Raw genomic sequence first — 17,130 nt, forward strand, 5'->3', positions numbered from 1 at the left:
GATACAATTATAAGCCTGGGCATTTTTCATTAATTATGTGTGTATTACCATAAATGACATAAATATACTAACATGAGTGGAAGACCACATTAATATTTTAATCCTGTCCTATATTTCGTTTGCTACATAGGCTACACATGCATTGCAATTGTAATGAAGGCCTGTTTTATATAAACCCTGTTTTTGCGTCCTGTGCTTTTTTTTTTTTTTTTTTTTTTTTCGTTGTAAAAAATCAAATACAAAAACCTATTTTATTAATTTGATCAAGAACAAAAAATAATACTGGTTTATATAATTGTAATAACTGTATTTATCGTATCAAAAAAATAAAGTGTTCCAGAAAAAAGCATATGTGGAAAAAAGCTAAACTAATCACCCTGACATTATACATTTCTAAAACAGTATATATATATATATATATATATGAAAACTGGTATAATATTTAGAATCAACAATATAAGCTTTAGGGCTCATAAATACAATATTGCAGAAGCTAACTCAAATGGGGGGGGGGGGGGGTTCCTTTGTTAAAATGGACTGGAATAGTCAGTGAATGTGTCTTTCTCGGATATTGATTATACTGATTATGAAATGTACTTCCCTACAATAAAGTAATATTTCCAATCCTACGATTAATATACTCTTATTTTGAAATAAACCTGTAAACATTGAGATGCTTGTGTTTCTGTTGAATAAAGCTTAAATGTGAGCTACAGCTTCTGGACATCAACTCAGTCTCAACACGTCACAAATGTCGGTCATTTATCTTCGAAGAGGACGGCCGGAATCCTAATCATTTACTCTAAGGAATTGTTCAGGGGAGAGAAAGGGGAGAGGATGAGGGGGATATAAAAACAGGCATAATAGATATGAAATCATATCGCGGTTCCATTAAATGGAACACGTAATGTCTTGGCCCTCTTGTTACGGTAACACAATAACCAACTTTTCTGTAGATCCAACCCTAATACAATTACGGAGTCGAAAGCGGACGTAGTAAGAGCAGGACCAAGCCAAACGTCAACAAAAACAACATAACATTGCTTGGGCGCTTCTTTGCTATTCAAAAATAAGTTACCTGATATTTATGTAAATATTTAAAGGATAGCTTTCATCCCCTCAAAATATAATAAACAGTATTTCGATTAGAGACACCCACAGTCTTTGCATTGGGAATGAATAGGCCTTAAACGTGCAAATTCAATATCAAACGAAAACACACCTTGGTGCCAATCGAAGCATTTGCTGAAATCGTTTAAATCATTTGAATATTGCATACTGACGTTTAACCACGGCATTTTATTTGCTCGCATAAAAACACCACCTCTGGAAAATAAACGCACGCTTTCCTACCAAAGCATTTATGAAAACAAACATCCCCCAAAAATGATCTCCTTTGTTATGTAACAAAGCCAAAATGAGACTAGATGGCACAATCTTGGGTGCATTTATTCAGAGGTAGCGAAAGAAAGCTCCAGCTTCAGTGGAAGCTTAAAGCATTGTGAACTCTTCTTGAACCGCGTTTGGAGTCATACGGTCATAAATCACTAGGACACACATACCGCCATTCACAAACTGATAGCCTATTTCAGACCAGCTTACCTTAGCCTCTGACGAGAGACGCGCGGGCAGGCATCATATTTTCCACATTCGGCCACGCTGCAATCAATAAAAAAGCCCAAAGCTCATACCAGTTTCGATATTCCAGCCAGACAGCGCGCGTCAAACGCCGGGTATCTCGAGCACGGCTGCCCCGCGCCAGAGTGCGGGCGCTGCTGGACGATTCCCCTCGGCTCGCGAAAGGGGGAGACGGTCTAGCATGAAAGATCTGAGGTATGCGAGGGGGGCTGCAAATGGACAGGCAGCACTGCTCCTGGCCGCCCTGTCGACTGGTACGCCCTGCTCGCAGATAACAATGGCCTCAGATTTCGCCTTCAATCTCCCCTCGCCTTTTCCTCACGGCGCAAAATTGAACATCATAATCCGAGGTGGGCTCCCGACTCGCCGTAACATCTCCTCGTCTCATGTCGGGCCCCGGGGTCTGCTGATATTATTTGCTCGTTTTGGCTAGGTTATTGTATGTAGTCAACACCAGGCCTTTCCGTCTATAGGAAATAACGGAGCAGGCTGGATGTGAGAGGCTCAAGCGTTAATCCCCATCAAACAGCGTCACCAGTGAAAACTTATGCTAATTGCAGGCGCTCGGGACAAGATAAAGGTCTACAACGGAAGCTGAAGAGTTTTTTTTTTCTCAGAGTCTCTTTCACTTGTGTGTTTAACTATTATCCTCTAGTAACATTGTTTAGCAGGCAACTATAGCAGAGAGGACCCATTTCTCGCTCCCTCTCTTACTCTACCGGTGTATATTAAATTACCAGGAAGTACGTTCTCAGCGCCAGCTTGCTTCTTGCTTAAGGCAGAAACAACATTCTATCTGTATTGTTAATATTTCATCACATCCCTGCCAACACACCCAACTAGTATAATAACTTATGCGCAAAATATAAAAACAATGAGGTGGGGGTGTAAGAACAAGAGAACAGACAACAGGCGGACTTGAAACCTGAGGGAGGGGTGTGAAAACAAATCACTAAAAAGAAAAAAAGTTTTTTTTTTTTTTTTTTTTTTTTTAATATTAAGAAGCTCTGTCGAGTCCTGGTCACACAAGTCTTGCGAGTATCATGGATGGCGCGTGCACGTTAAAAATAGACGAAAGAGTGTCTTCTGTTTTTACTATAGGCTACATAATAACAAAAACATCAACATATCCTTTAAGGATGGAGGACAGAAGGAAGAAATACGATAGAGAAAAACGCGAAGAGGAAACGAGGACGAAAGCCGGCGAGAGAACAAAATGGAAAAAAGAAAAACACCAGGAAAGTGTTCAAGAGATATTGCTACTTCTCTCTCCTTAAGCCAAACACCACGTCTCCCTCTCTCTCTTACTCTCTCTCTCTATTTTTATTATTCAGGACACTACCCCCGTCGTTTATGGCTACGTAAGATTTATGACTTCCACCATACACAGGCAGCTGTAAACAGGCAACTTTAAAAAGATGCATTTCTTCTAGGTGCTTGAATAGAGAGCATCACCAACGGTGTGGGAGGAAGGCACAAGGCAAAAATGTAGGTGTCTGCAACTTTTTACTAAACGGCATTGTTCCTTATTTTGCAACCTTTGCTAAAAGGATCCAATGGGGAGCCACTTAAAAGGGCACTAATTAACTAATACGTGGGCTGAGGCAACGAAATGCAGAAAACACAATTTCTACTTTTTCATTTTGCCATCTTTCAGCTGTGTGGAAAACATTAACAAACTGTTATTGTTCAGACAGTGGGTCAAATTCTGCAGCTCGGATTATGACAGGCTGGTTTTCAAGGACTGGGATTCATGTTGCTAATTTTCATAAAAAAGGACAGCATATTGAGCTGCGCGTTGATGGATGTTACATTTCTCGTTCTTTTGAAAATGGAATACAAAAAAGACAACCATAGCCTCGGTGCATTATTTCCATGGATGTACATCTCGAGAAACCAGAAAAAAACTACACTTCCGGACATTCTATCCTACCTCACCCGGATCCATGGATACTCATTTTAAAAAATTAAAATCAATGAGTTCGTTTAAAAAGATTTTAAGTCTATTGTATCTGTTTTGAAAAAGAAATTAAAGAGGTATTAAAATTGTACAATTATACAAACTATATTTTATTTGCAGCTGTATGAATGTATCAGTTTATCAGTTTCAGTCAGTATTTAGAGAGAAAATTGTGTTACGTTAAAAAAAAAAAAAAAATATATATATATATATATATATATATATATATATATATATATATATATATATATATATATATATATATATATATGCCCTTGAAATTAATAAATGGCATACAACAAGAGAGCACATAGCTCTAGTAGCCTTTTGGCAAAACAATTAATGCGCTGCTGTTGATGTTGTTGTTTGGATGTTTATTTACATAGAAAAAAACATGTTGTGAGTGTTATTTTAGCGTGGGACTTACTGTGAGTTGCGAGTCACCGTTTGCTAAGCAATTATTTAAGGTGTCAAACGATTTCTCAAAGACTCTGCAAATAAATGCTACGCATGAGCAGCCCCAAAAATAAAACAGCACGATATCACCATACCAATCCCTATACTACTATATCATTGTAATAGAAATTTCTGTCTCAATCAGACATGAACTGCGTTTTTTCCCACAGTAGTAACATTCTATACATAAAAAAACAAAAAAAAAAACATGCAACACTCGAAATGCGCATCGATCAATATAGCAAATAGCATAGGGGCCTGCAAAAGTTCTCGAGATTTGTTTCCCCCATATGCATCGGTATAATTGCCATCAAAATTGGGTTCATTATATGCATGCAAACATGCATTTGTATGCTACTGCATCACTTGCAATTTCAGCTAAAGTCCTGATGTTGCATTGTATGAAAAATGTTTTGAAATTAAAACATTTAAATAAACCATGCGAATTTACAAATTTGTTGTATTATTTGAATCAGTAGAAATATAAATGCAGATTTCATAATAATACAAATACAATTTTTTTTTTAAATCGAAATTTATTGAGGAAAAAAAAAGTATCTTCCCCAAACACATTACCAGAGGGTATAAATCACTGTCAAACTCAAAAAAGATTGAATCACTTACCGAGATATTGTCCTTTATCACTTCTAGATTTTATGCAAGGATACAACTTCTTGATAACGAGAAGGAACTGTAAGAAGAGGAACAGAAAAAGAGAGATGCAATCAAAACGGGGTCGCCAAAAATCCAATAGAGAACATCAGACCTCATGTAGAGAAATTGACCTCGAAGACAATTTGATGGTTGGCCACTGTTGACCGACATGCTAACCTTAAATTATGTTCGGGAATACAGAGAGAAATTCGAGGCCAACGAAAATGTTTACGCTGTATCCCAAAGTCCCTTACTTCTATTGATTTTCAACATGTATTGAATTGAGCATGATATTTCTAATCATTTAAAACCGAACCTTTGGCCTTCCTAACGGATTTACTGACAGCAGTAATGGTATTTTTAAAATCAAAACGATTCATTCTCAAAACCATACATGCGCCCTTATTTAAACACTAAAATAAATGAAATAAAAAATAAAAAACAAATATAAAAATATGAATAAAGGAATAAAAACGTGATACTGGAAATCTGTTATTAAACATCTTTCGTCAATGTTAACAGCATAACAAGCTCTCCTGGCCTTGTTATAAAGAATGGCCTACTTTTCTGTTCTGCAATATTATGCAATAATATTATGTTATAGCCAAGTTATATAACATCCCCAGACAATTGACATAATAATAATAATAATAATAATAATAATAATAATAAACATTTAAAATACAATCATCATAAATTACGAAACAGATTGAAAATAATTAAATATAACAAGCGACAACGTTCGGCGACCATTGATAAAACCATGAAGCGCGAGCCCCACCATTCTGGTATAAAATCCGCCCATAAACTTGATAAACACAGCCCTTAATCCAAACGGGTGCCCTGGAGAACCGAAAATGGATATATATACAGTAGGCGATGGCCTGAACAGAAATGGAATGAAATGGCCTTGCTGGTCTGCATAGCAGCGCTTATTAAAAGTGGAATAAAAACGTTGGACGGTTTCGTTCGCCGGCTCGTGACAGCTACCCCAAACACATAAATCAAAACGAGGATTCCCCCGACCTCCCCGACTCTGCGGCCTACAGCGCTATAAAGTTATTTATTGCATCCCCGCACTTACGCACGCCGTTGGCTCGATTCCATTCCCAGCACCCGGGCCCGTTTCTACCGCTGTCCGGGTATTTTTGGGTCGATTCGTCCCCGGTAACACGCCAGCGACCCGCAGCCTTGCTGGACTAACCTAAAGTTACCTATAAAGTGAAGGGTGCTCGTGCCCCAGCAAGCAGGAACGCTGCTGCTCTCAGAACAAAGGGAGGAGGCAGCTCCCAGCCAGAAGAGCTGATGAGCCAATTTTTAGTGAGGAAAATTGAAGAGAAAGCAACCAGAGAGCAGCGGCTTAGCCGAACCAGAACCAGCTTCTCCTCTGCTGCACGGAAAGCGTTTTTAGTAGGGTATAATTATTGTTCAGATTATCGAAGGCTCGGAAAGAAAACAACAGCCGGATTCACGTGCGCTCATTACTGCGGACTTTGCAACAAAGGGCTCCTGCATCATTTATATAAATGCATATTAAGTGGATGCACGGGCAGTGGGAGATTGTGTTCGGTTTGTCAGACCGTTTAAATAAAGCTACTCTCACACTCTGCATAGTTCACACTGTGAACTCATTTGCACCCTTGTCTGCTCACTTACAAAACAGTTATGCTACATTTTTAACTTTATTATCCCCCTCACCCTTGGATATTGCATCACCCCTTTGTATGCCCGTAGCCATCTGTAATATAGTTCTTCGTTTCAAAAATATATGCAACACGTATGTACGAACATGGGAGAGCAAAACACCCGAAACTAAAAGAGGCGCGCGGCGTGGCTTTGACAGATTGGCACTGGGTTTGCAGCTTGACCTTTCCGTGGAGGTGCGATAACTCACCAGATTAATGATCAGTCAGAGGTACTTTGGAATCCCCTTGTAATGTCTTATATTTATGCATTAATCTCCCGTCCTGTACGTCCACAGGCTCTTGAGAAGCACGTATGGCACCTTCTGGAAGTCAGCGCAAAGCCGACCTCATCCCATTTGTTGTGTAATTTACCAGGCGGTTGTGAACTGGCTATTTAGTAGTGACTGGGCGATACCATAAGGGCCCTCTTCCCAAATCCAAATCGCTCATGTGACACATGCGTCAGAACGTCTTTTAAAGTCTTTTCCTAGTCTAATAAATCCCAAAATAGAAAATATGCATTCTCACTCATAATCCAGTCAATCGCAATTAATGACGTCTGCCCCGTTTTCTTGAGTGCCACCCAACAAAAAACACTGACATCGCCTCCCCATCACAGAAATGTTGAGCTTTCATCAAGTCCGTTCGTTGGATTCCAGTGCTTTGAAAAGTAATGAGCTCGAACGCTTAGCATACCCAAATGCCGAGAGAGGAGGCTGTTTTAAGCTGGGAGCGGCTAGATATGTCTTCTTTTCTCTTGCAGTCTGGCGGATGACATCCAACTTTCAACACCACAAACTTCAGTGTGAGGCCGCTGGATACGTTAGGCCTTCTGTGGCCAATCTTTGAACGATTAAAGGCGTTTCTGCTCTCGCAGGCTGTATGAATGGGCAGGGGGCTTGGTTTCTAACACCCACGCATATAGCATCAGCTAAAGATTTCTCGTTCGCCTTACTGACCTGTGCGCAATTCTCACAACAAAGCCGCTCAACGGGAAGAACTTTTTCTCATATGCGAATTAATCGTTATTTATTGCTCTGGGATGGGGTCAGGTGGTTTTCTTTGTGTAAATGTTATGTTTGCACTACTTAATCATATATTGTTTAATTGACTCGGTCTAAAGCTTTACCTTGATGAAAATATCATCCAAGTGGGCTTACGTGTAAGGCTAACTAAACGAAACCGCAAAACTGAAGATTATGCATTACTGCGCAACGCCCTGTAATCCTCCATGCTCTAAGAGTACTCATTCAGATGATCTTATATAAAAGTCAAACTTTCAGCTATTCGACCACATAGTTAATTTTTAAGGACCATCTGTGCATAGGGTGGATAATGTTTAACTTTTTTTGAATGAAGACACTGACTGAGGAAGAGACAGGGTCTTTGGGTCAACCAAGGCCCATGCCCCCAGGGTCCCCAAAACTGCCAACTTCACAAATCTGACAAATGAGCAGAGAAAATAAAATGCACCCTGTAGAAGTGAAACAGCAGTTGGATCTGATTTTAACTTTAAGAGTAAAAGATATGTTAAATCAGTCATTGAATGATTTATTTTGTGGTCGCTGTTTAAATAGGCGCTACACAACTCCACACACAACTGCAGCTATTGGTGCCCATGAAAATCACAGATTGTGATAATTATGACAGCAATAAACTATTCTGAGACTGGAATATATATATATAAAAAAGCTTTATGTCCTAGTTGACAGTCGCACTGTTCTTTAAATTGCTCTCTCTTACTGGTCCTCTCTCTTTACTGTCAGTGATTTATGATAAAATCAATTAAATTATATCCACATAGAGTTTTGTGGTTTTATTCAGACCTGTACGCTAGTTCACGGAAACCGCTGGTCACAATTTCTCTTTTGGGCTAACGACCATCAAGACAACAACAAAACCAAAAGTAGTACTTAGAGAAGAGATTTTTCAAAATGTGTCAGAACGCGCAGATTGACTCAGAGGGCTGATTTCTGAGCTTGTGCAACATTTTGATGCATATTTCTGCAAGTGACAATGTAGTTTTTACTTGTTTGATGTCAAACATTTGTGTCAGAACCTTTAAGTGATTTATAGTCGACTTTTGTCAACATTCAGTTATATTATGTCCTCGTCCTAGGCTATATACAATAGCAAATTTCTCCCATCTTAATTGAATAATTCATTAAAAGGAAAAACCACATAAAAGACAAAAGTGTTAAGTTTTACGCAATAGATATTTTTTAAGTGACCGTGTGTGTGTGTGTGTGTGTGTGTGTGTATATATATATATATATATATATATATATATATATATATATATATATATATATATATATATATATATATATTACAAATAAAAACAAATAAAATATATATACATTTTTCACCTACATTAAAACTTAATCGCCTCTGCATTGATGAAAGACGCACATTTGTTATATCTACACCGTTTATCAATAGTAAAATGCTACTAAGCTATTCAAGCATGAAAATTCTTTGTTGTTGGTTTTTCTCTTTTAAAAAGTCTATGTTTAAACGACCAAGGAGCAGGGAACACAGAAGAGACATTATGTTTCAATATAGCCGTCTACCTTGAGGCCACATTTGAATTATTAGCCGCTCTTCTATTACCTTTGACAGCTTGCGCCTACTGTAGGTTTTAGGAACACCAGTCGTTTTACAAGCAGCAAAATTGTAAAATAATAACAAGAATAAATAGCTATAAGGCCATTTTGGGATACCTGTGGCGCGTTCAGTGGAGAGCAAAGCAAAGGTCGAAATTAAGAGCTGTTAGTGAAATAAGCAGCCCTCTACTTAGGTCATAAATCTGTCTTCTTTTTACACTTTCAGACCTCTGCGCGAATCTCCACACTTTTCCAATCAGTAAGAATTTGAGAAATTAGTCTGATAAAAGAAAAAAAAAAAAAAAAAAAAAAAGAACGCTACGGAACCAAGAGTAATAAAAGAAATTTAGTGAGGTATGAATGGAATCAGCCAACTTTTAAACCTCATCGGTTACCAATTTGAAGGCAAGTGTCTTCGGTTGTTTGAAAACAAAGAAAAAAGTTTTCGAAGTCGGGCACACCCAGGGATGACTCTAGGTCACACAACGGATAATTAATGACTTGTCGGCAGAAGAGCTCCGAACACAAGGAAGAGTCCAGGCATGCGGCATCATTCGAAGCTTGCAAATCTTACCTGACATCCAGCATTCCTCCCGGTATCTCCGCCGAAGATGGGCCTTTGATTTTGGAATATTTATAAAAAACGACGGAACAGATTTGCTGCCATGAAAGGAATGTTTTATAGATTTGAAATAATTGTTGTTCGATGCGAGAAGGTAACGTTTTATAGCTTCCTTATCGATTTAAACGGTTACATAAAACAATAAAATTAGGCTACTTTGTGGATCACAGCTTTCATAGGCTTGTTGGGAACTGCTAATGCGCGCACAGCTCCACTCAGGCGTCCACGATCCCAATACTCCGGGAGCTCAGCGTTTTTCCTTCAGCCGAACCCCAGGCTTTGAGTCTTAGCGTGTGACTGCTCTGGAGCACCACTCACCAGCAGGCGAAAGATTCCACCTCTAGCCTCAAGCTGTCTGATTGCCTCTCGCTGCTTGCACGGAGCAGGGTGGATTGACACGGTGAACTAGTGAACCAGTGGACTGACAGGACACACAGGGTGGAGAAGCCAACGGGGTTCGTTTGTCCAATAGGGGACTGCACGGCTACGGGGCCAACACATGGGCCATATGGTTATTGCAACCTGCAGGCTTCGGCAAGGGCGAACACGGTCAACCTCATTCCGATAATTGTTCCCTTTCCTGTCGACATCCAACACGTTTCTTGTCTCCTTTTTTATTTTAAGGGAATGATGCCAAATTCCAATAGATATAAAAGCCGTTATAGGCTACTTGCTATTTTCTTAGTATACAAAAAAGCTCTCGCAGTATTTCATCTGGTAGCTCTGGCTTCAGTCGATTTTGCTTTACTAGCTTTGCTCAAATGCCCATTTCCTGCATTCACTAGCCTTACATTGCAAACCTCCAAGTTAAGTCACTGCACTTGGCTTTCGTTCTTCGAGGCTTTTGTGTGCTAGGTTGTACACTACCCACGCAGAGATAGCAGAAAACAACAGGCGCGTGCGCTCATACACACACGCGGTAGACATAGACGGAAGTTCAATTATAACTATTTAAAAGTGTGATGATAATATCCATGCTATTCTTAGCCACTGCATAAAAAGGCAGACGCTGGCTCGAACATTTCCGGCTGAATTCTCTTATCGCGCTCCCCCATGCCCCTCAAATGGATGAAAATCCCGCGTGTAGCCTCTGGATAGCGTTTCTCTGCTCATTTTTCATGTGCTTTCAATCGTTGCTCTGTGTAGACCGTTATGAATTAGAGAGAGGTTTGATATTGATTTATTTCCAAATGGGTAATTATTCGTGCGTTAGGAGACAGGGGAAACACCTGGAAAACTCACCTAAGCTAACATAAAATAAATCGTAGCAGCGTACAACTGTTACTGCTGTGCTAATAAAATGACGAATCCAATGAAAGACAAAAGGACTTAAAGATTCAGTATGGGACCAAAAACATGATTGCATATAGTCACCATGCTTAGTGATTGTTGAATGTCCAACGATCATAGCTGTATACTGGCTATAATCGTTCAGTGAAAGCGAATACACAACTATAATCGTTGAACATCAAACTATGATCGTTTAGTGGTACAAATACACTACATTAATTGAATGTATTTTTATGTACTGCATATAGTATTCCACAGAAAACGGTGTGGTTTATCTAACTTAGCCATGCCGAAGTTTCTTAATAATAATAATTATTATTATTATTATTATTATTATTATTATTATTATTATGCCTGTTCTGTCTATCAAATGTGGCAATGTTTGTTTTTAAAAAGTCAAAATGATAGAAGGTTTGAAGATTAGATAGTGAAACAGCAGCTTAGTTTATATATCGCTCCATCTTGTTAGTGTACATTTGGATGCAATAAGAGGACAATATGGCCGACATCCAATCCAAAGACTGAGGAAACTCTCTAGTGATGAACTATCGGAATACTGTCTGATAAACAAAAAGAAAAAAAAAGACTAACAAGCATTAAATTCTCCCGTCATACACACAGACCTATCAAGTATCAGAATGCATAATAAATTGATGTACAATTATCTGGATTTGCTTTCTTTATGGGCATTTAAATGGCTTTATTCCACGATTTTAATGCTGGCATTTGCATTACTTGTAATCTTTACGGCTGGCATACTAATATTTAAAATGTAGCATTTTTAGTAGGCTATTAGTGTTACTATAATGTTTTAATCGTTATCAATTAAATATACAAGATATATATTTGGTTACATAAATATTATTTAATCTGTCTTACTCACACTTTTGTGACAAACTTAACCGTATAACTACACTTATAAAGATATGGGGACTCTTAATGTCTATCCAAACTGACTGGCATTTTGAATCATTTATTCAACCTCGGCTGTCACTAAACACGTGAAATCAGATATGAGATCCGCCTGGCGAGTCCCTGCACGAAAAAAATGTCCCATCTTTTCGCCCCCTGCGCATCCTCCAAAATGAGCTCGGATATTGTTTTTGACACAGCGCCGGGCAACAAGGAGCGCTGCTGGAATTATACATTTTGATGGTGCTCGCCATGCCGGTGTGCCCATTAATATTTGATAGGAGCCAAGGAGTTATTCTAATTTTGCTACACAAAGGTTTGTACTACCCAGGTGGAAAGGAGGTGAATAAAACAGTCGCGATGCTATTAAGCAAAAGGGCCAAGAATTCCAAAAATCCATTATTATTATTGTTATTATTATTATTATTATTATTATTCCTGCTGATCAGTTATTGCAGTTATCAGTTACAATAACAGTTATCGTTTTTACCTTAAGATCATAGATTATAATGTGTGTGTGTTTATGTTTGTGTGAATAAAATAATAAAGATCGATTAACCTCTTTGTTTGTGGACGTTTTCTTCAGCGGCGCATGTGCATTACACAATTATTGCCATCTCTACGAAATAACATTAACACGTCATAAACAAGATTTACTACAGGTAAAGTCGCTCACTTGACAAGCCTCCTCCTCGTGCACAGATAAGGAGGGGGGAATCCAGTTCAAATAGCATGCCAGCCAATGAGGCAGATTTCTGTGTTATTCTTTCAGTTTTCACAGTATTGAAATCACTTGTAGAAGAAATAGACTTGACTAAAATGGCTATTGAAAGCCTTCTGTAACTTAAGTAAATCGGAAAGCCTTATCTTAAATCAGGTAATGTCATTCTATTAGCCTAAGTTTGTCCCACATAAAAAAGAAAATCAGGGGGGAAAAAACCCTATCTTCTTTGTGTCAGTGACCCTCTTTTAGCTTAAAGGCAATTCAAACTCTGTCAATGTTCTAGTTAAGAATAAACTAAAGCAGTAGCTGCCCCTTTCTGCTCAGTAGTAAGTACTCAAATTAGGTTTTTACACCATGAAGAAAAACAGCTGCAGTCCAGGTATGAGACCCCTGGCTATGAGTTTCCTGGCGGGCGCGGACACTTTTATGAGATTTACAAGGCGACGAGGCGTTCCCGCTTTGCCAAATTTAAACAAATCTTCCCTTAATTGGTAATTGCATATTCAGTAACTCAAGACCTGCAGCTACTTCATATTAGTCGCTGATCCATTGTCGTAAATCGTTGGCGATAATCAACTTGGGGGGCTTAAAGATGAGGGGAGAGGGCGAAAGCGAAGGGTTCGCGGGCCGTTTTCGAATCAGAAGTCGGCGAGCCTAAACGGTAATCCGGGGAATCTCTTCCTCGTTCCCGCATATCGTCGCTCGCCCATCATTTTCAAAGAGAAATGATTTATCGCGCAGACGGCCATAAACAACACAACTCCCTCACAAATACACAATGGCAGCCCCGCTGCCGCTGACACACATATCACTATAAATCAAGCGAAGTAGCTGGCTGAAAAGACGGTACAGAGAGTGAGAGAGAGAGGGACATGCAAAGGAAGGGAGAAAGATGGTTTATGTGGGACGGTGAGGAAAAGAAGAGAAACACGCTGCTTTTCAAAATATATATGTAGTGATATGAATGGAGCATGGTGTAATGCAATGACATGTAGCATCACTCCTGTTGGCAGCTGAATTCAAACGATGGAATGGGTTTGTGAGACATACATGCATGATGACAAGGGATGGCGAGGATGAGTCTTTCTGGACGATATTTACCACAACACCACAAAACAGCAAATAAATGCAAGGAGTCGGGTAAGCCTGGAACGGTGGCGGCGGTCGAAGTGGCGTTCCCCGTTTCCTCGTATACTCACAAGCTTCGCACGGTGAGACGCTCCCCCGTCCAAATTTGTTTTATTGCAGCCTCCGTGAGGGTCTCTGCCTGTGCTTTTTTTCGCTCCGCTATAGGGCTTGTTTTTAAAAGGACAGTTGAATTTCACGTCAGACACTAGGAGACCATGTCTGCGATATTCCTGACGAATACATATCTATTCTGCAACCACTGCATTAATTATTTAATGAATCACGTGACCAGGAGGGGGATGGGGGCACCACGGCTTGCACGCTCGCGGGATTACTATGACCCAACACTCCACAGCTACACTACATGCTGTTCTGTTCTTTTTATTCGTAAAATGAAATTCTTCATACTATACAGGACAAGGTAAAAGAAAAAGTTTGTTATGGTACGGGCGTATATGTGGTGAACTGTTACCTATATGGTAGATATGGATAATGATAATGGGTAAAGTAGTACAAGTTTTCTGTCTTGTATAACGCCTAGGTATTTTATTACGGACATTTTTATTAAAATGTGTGTTTTGAATCGAAATTAGTTCCGTAGCCTATTTAATTATGTTCCTATGAAAAAGCTTACTTTTGTAATCAACATTTTATATTTCATTTAGTTTTTCCTATTTGCAAGTCCAATTATTGTCTTTAGTGTTATATTGATGTCTTGTTTTATTTCTTTGTGACACTACTTTGAATATGCATTAAAATAATGATAAATAACAAAGAGACTCTCTCTCTCTCTGTGAAGAAATTCTTACGATAACAAGCACTCTGATGAATGGCTGTTGGCATTACAACTGATATCACATACCCAATTTTCATCACTGATTCTTTGCCAGCTTATTTAACACTACAACCACGCGTTTGACATTTAATCGAAATTAAGTCCGTTTAAACATTTTCAATGCTGAGAGCACCTTTGTAACAAGTTAGTAGATTTATGGATGGTTGATTTGGCTCAAATTTGCCAACATTTAACTATCAAACTGTTTAATTTTTATTATTTTTAGTATTCTCTGGAATTGTTAGGCTGTGCAAAGACAGGTAACATGCGACAGATAAAGGAGAAAAAAGTCTCTTGTGGAGATCCTGCCGCGAGCTCCAAGCAACAATGGTAGGGATGCCCTTCTGCACAGCGCTGAGGCAAAACGGAAACAATAGACCTGGGGCTGAGTCAAAAGAAACGGAGCAGTACAGAGACTTTGAAGGTCAAACAATAGCCTGACTTGCTGTGTGCTTCGAAGAAGTCTAGCAAAGAATCTGCAGCGTCTTTTCTACAGCTAATATCAGTCAAAACAGCTCGAAGGAACGAATAAAACGCGCTATTAAAGTGTAGCCAGCAGTGTAGCCATGGTTTTATCAAATGCAATTAGACTATTTGCCCAAGAAGGTGAATGCAATAAAGATAAGCTTTGTGTGCAATTGAATCTCTGCAATTTTCTTCGCCAGTGTGCAACTGAATCCATGCATGTTCTGCATTTTCATTGCGAATGCAAGAGCTGTGTAAATACAAACAAATACATAGGATGAACTATGCATATACTATGGCAATATGTAAATTACATAAATGGTAACATTAAAGCACCACTGTCTATCAAGATTAAAGCAAATGTGCCTCTGCGTTTACTGCTGTGAAAGAATGAAATGAAATTGTGTGATTTAAAAATGGATAACGATTGCACATGTGCTGCAATGTTTTTGAAATATGGGACTTTTTTAATAAATCATGATACATCTTTCAGGTTTATATAAAAAATACTACGGATATTTTTTTTTTGTCAATATTTCAGTATTTAATTCTAAATAAAATTTGGAAATGGCTAATTCGCACACAGCAGAAAAGAAAAAAAAGCCTAATAATAAAAATCATTCAAAAGTACAACTCGATTGTTCTCGCATGTCTTTAAATTATTCTAGGGCAATGGTTAGAGTTAAAATTTCATTAGGTGGTCAAATAATCCAAAATTAAAACGAAATAACTGTAGAAAAACGAAAGAATCAGAGTCATTTAAAAAAAGTTAAAATGAACGTTTAAAAAATGGAATAGCAATTATATTAAAATTACATTTTAATTAAAACCAGTCTAGCTTTTTTAAAATTGTAGGTATACATTCACCTTATTAGATATAATATTTACTAAACGTGCATTAGAAAGACCAACAATAATGATAATAAAACAACCGGCTTATTATTATTATTATTATTATTATCATTATTATTATTATAGAAAGAGAGAGCGCTCAGATTATAAAGAGATATTCAGTCAATGAATATTCCAGATTTTGCATGCGCTTAAATAAACAGAACGTTTGGCTAAAGGCTAGGTTTATACAGAGCGGCGGCGATTGATTTACGGCACTGAGCATACCCTCTTTTATTGGGGACTGTAAATCTGTCAAAAGCGGCAGAACGCATAGAGCCTTTTTAAAAAATTATATTCTTTGATAGAGACTCGCAGGACAGCGGCTTGTTGAGGTCACCATGTGCATTTTCCAAGTGTCAGGTTTGTTTATTTTTTCCTGCAACCTGGACAAGAAAACGAATTAATTTGGATTAACCCAAATAGTGTATTAAATGTAGGGTTATTATTAATTTTATTATTATTATCAATAACATATATATATATATATATATATATATATATATATATATATATATATATATATATATATATATATATATATATATATCACGTGCTATCAGCGAACTTAATTGTTATAACAGTAATATGTGGAAGGAATAGCTGCAGCATGTGCGCGAGCTGTTAGTTGCACATTAAATGAGTAGTCACGTTTTCAGAAGCAAAGAGCAACAAATAAAGCACCTGAATATTCCTCTTTAGTGAGCTAACTCATTATTCTTCTCTATCTCAGGAAATAATGGAATCTGTATCGCAGCAACCATTCAGTTAGTTAAATATTAATATCGAATGAAGAGGAGCCCAGTTGGAGAGATACGGAGAGTTAAAGAAATAAATGCACGCGTAATCTGCATTTTTCAAAACAAGAGATTAAACATATTTACTAAATAGTTGTAGTAGGCCATGTGTAGATGGAGCTGGATAATATTACAGTAAAATTGATGAAATAGTAGATTAGTAATGCGGTAGAAAAGGGAGGGGTTGCGTTTTGCTGGCAGTGTTAACAATGGTGATTTGCCTTACTTAATATGTGTCTCTTTAAAACACACACACACACACACACAAACGCGCGCACACGCACACAGGCTCTCAGCCCAGGCCCACAAAGCTGGCGCGCGCGGGCCATATATCTCTGTGACTATGCGGTGCTGACCTCCGCTCCGCGGCTTTTCACAATAATAATTCAGCAATGCGCGAGGGCTATTTGTTTCGCAATTAGCGGCGTGAGCTAAAACAGGCACCACACCATCACATCAGCGTTACA

At 38.4% G+C, this 17,130-nt stretch overlaps 1 protein-coding gene across 3 annotated transcripts in view; it reads right to left on the reverse strand.

Moving 5' to 3' along the window:
• The window catches only part of hoxb3a (homeobox B3a), a 51,467-nt gene that overhangs the window by 4,551 nt on the left and 29,786 nt on the right, over window positions 1-17,130 (reverse strand). For 2 of the 3 annotated variants that reach the window (XM_067381615.1, XM_067381616.1), the window contains exon 3: window positions 4,679-4,745. The gene's annotated coding sequence lies outside the window, so the exon portion shown is untranslated. Of the gene's footprint in view, window positions 1-1,602; window positions 3,660-4,678; window positions 4,746-17,130 lie in introns of those variants that run through there. The other variant, XM_067381617.1, reaches the window with a different exon arrangement.

This window comes from Chanodichthys erythropterus, chromosome 3, assembly GCF_024489055.1.
Source record: "Chanodichthys erythropterus isolate Z2021 chromosome 3, ASM2448905v1, whole genome shotgun sequence".
In the NCBI taxonomy this organism is placed as follows: domain Eukaryota; kingdom Metazoa; phylum Chordata; class Actinopteri; order Cypriniformes; family Xenocyprididae; genus Chanodichthys; species Chanodichthys erythropterus.